At 52.2% G+C, this 2,686-nt stretch overlaps 1 pseudogene; it reads left to right on the forward strand.

Annotated features, from left to right (window-relative positions):
* The first annotated feature begins 518 nt into the window (after positions 1-518).
* On the forward strand, positions 519-2,299 carry LOC123121022 (tyrosine--tRNA ligase, chloroplastic/mitochondrial-like; annotated as a pseudogene).
* Positions 2,300-2,686: the final 387 nt, after the last annotated feature.

Here is a 2,686-nt window from a genome sequence, read left to right on the forward strand (position 1 = left end):
CGATTTTTTGCTACTACCGGCGCTTTTTTCTGCATCCATTCATGAACTCCCACAGTGCTTCACGGGAGGTGAGATGTTGGTGGTGGGTGGCTGCGAACCACGACGGCGGCGACGAGCAGGACGACTATCTAGCTTGAAGCGAGGGGCGGTGCGGTGCTGCGACCGGAGGCGATAGATTGCCGCGCCGCACATTCGAGGAGTCGCGCGAGACGCGGGACCAACGCGAGGAAGGAGAAGCTCGGGGCGAACAGTTTTTTGCCCGATCCAATGGCCCACGCGGCTCGCGAGCGACCGACCGAAACTTTGGGCCGGCGCACCCGCGCCTAGTACCGCCCATCTTCTTATGCCTCACATACCATGAACATGGACATGACCAGTGATTTTGTTTTTGAGATAAACATGACCAGTGATAAAGAGACCTGTGATGACAATCCATGAACGTGGACATGAGTGTATGACGGCCCAGTAGGCCGGCCTACAAAAAGCCCATAAAGTATAGGGAGTGTGTGATCCGATGTGGCGTTGCTCATGCGGAACCATTCTGCGTCTGGCTAACCCGGCAAGCCCTATCAACAGCTCGAGGCCCTATCAACACCTCCGCCTCCTCTCCCAGCGATGGCTTCCGCCGCCATGGCCGCCTCTTCCAGAGCCTTGTTCCGTCCGCATCGCCTCCTCCTCCTCCCTGACCCTCGCCGCCGCCGCCACCTCTCCGCCAGTGCTGTGGCTTCAGCAAACGCCGCAGCCACGACCGTCCGGCGCGGAGTAGTCGACGTTCTCCGGGAGCGCGGGCTCGTGGAGGCTACCACCTCCGAGGCGCTCGGTTCTTCCTCGGCAGCTTCTGGGGAGCAGCAGCAGCTCAAGGTTTACTGCGGCTTCGACCCCACGGCCGAGAGCCTGCATCTCGGCAACCTCCTCGGCCTTGTCGCGCTCTCCTGGTTCCGTCGTTGCGGCCACACCGCCGTCGCGCTCGTCGGCGGAGCGACTGGCCGCGTCGGAGATCCCTCCGGAAAAAGCGCCGAGCGCCCTGAGCTAGACCTCGCCGCCGTGGTCGCCAACTCTGACGCGATCAAGTCGCTCATCGCTCAGATCCTCACCCGCGCCCCCGAGCCATCTCATCTCGCCCAATCTGGTAAAGACGCGATTTTGGACAAACATGAAGATGCTCTTGCCAATTCTGACCAGGATTTATCAGAGAACTCGGGCAATGCGGGGGAAAGTATGGGTTCCTTTGTTATCTTGGATAACTACGACTGGTGGAAGGACATCACATTGCTTGATTTCCTCAAGGAGGTGGGCAAGTTCGCGCTGTCGGGACGATGATTGCCAAGGAGAGTGTGAAGAAGCGGCTCAATTCAGAAGATGGTATGAGCTACACTGAGTTCACCTACCAGCTTCTCCAGGGCTATGACTTCCTGTACATGTTCAAGAACATGGGTGTCAATGTGCAGATTGGGGGTAGTGATCAGTGGGGAAACATCACCGCGGGTACCGACTTGATCCGGAAAATTCTCCAGGTTGAGGGAGCGCACGGTCTGACATTCCCACTCTTGCTGAAGAGCGATGGAACCAAGTTTGGAAAGACAGAGGATGGGGCTATTTGGCTCTCATCAAAGATGCTCTCCCCTTACAAGTTTTACCAGTACTTTTTCTCAGTCCCGGATGTTGATGTCGTAAGGTTTATGAAAATCCTTACATTTTTGAGCTTGGATGAGATTCATGAGTTGGAAGAATCGATGAAGAAGCCCGGCTATGTGCCAAACACAGTTCAAAGGAGGCTTGCAGAAGAGGTGACACGCTTCGTCCATGGCCAGGAGGGAGTGGAGGAGGCCTTGAAGGCAACTGAGGCCTTACGGCCTGGGGCACAGACACAGCTGGACTCACAAACAATTGAGGGAATAGCAGATGATGTACCGTCGTGTTCTTTACCATACGACCAAGTATTCAAGTCTCCCCTGGTTGATCTGGCTGCCTCTACAGGTTTGCTCGCAAGCAAATCAGCGGCTAGGCGGCTTATAAAGCAGGGTGGTCTGTACTTGAATAACACGAAGGTCAATAGTGAGGATAAGTTGGTCGAGGAAGGTGATATAGTTGATGGGAAGGTGCTGCTGCTATCTGCCGGAAAAAAGAACAAGATGGTTGTGCGAATATCTTAATTATTCTGATATTGTTTGTGTCTAATTTTTTGCTGGCGAGGAGAAAAAGTAACAGCCCTGTACTCATATTAGCTGTCCTGAACATACACATTGCTTTACTGGAAATGCTACACCAATAATTTGATCAGGATATTTGGCTTGCTGATGGCTGTTGTGAGCGGCATTGCCCCTTGTACTGGTCATTTTGCTTTAGTATCACACGTTTGCTATTTGTTTGTAAGTTTCCTGACCTTTTGTTCACTCTTCGTCGATCTTCGTAACATTTGAATTTGGATAGTTAGTGGCAGTTTTTATGTCAGCATCTTTGGATTGTGCAGTCCTTGCACATTCAGTATCTCTAAACAAATATTTGGTGACATTACTGAAAGGACTGTTCATTCGGACATGTAAGCATAGGTAGCAAACTAGACCAGAACAAATTATGTGTAAACTAATATGCGCGTGATATGTGCCCATGTAAGCTGTAGTTGTAGGTTGCTGAGACATCATCAATCACTCTGGTTGTTGATACGAATTTCCTAATAGTCTGCTTC

This window comes from Triticum aestivum, chromosome 1B (genome assembly GCF_018294505.1).
Source record: "Triticum aestivum cultivar Chinese Spring chromosome 1B, IWGSC CS RefSeq v2.1, whole genome shotgun sequence".
NCBI classification, from domain to species: Eukaryota; Viridiplantae; Streptophyta; class Magnoliopsida; order Poales; family Poaceae; genus Triticum; species Triticum aestivum.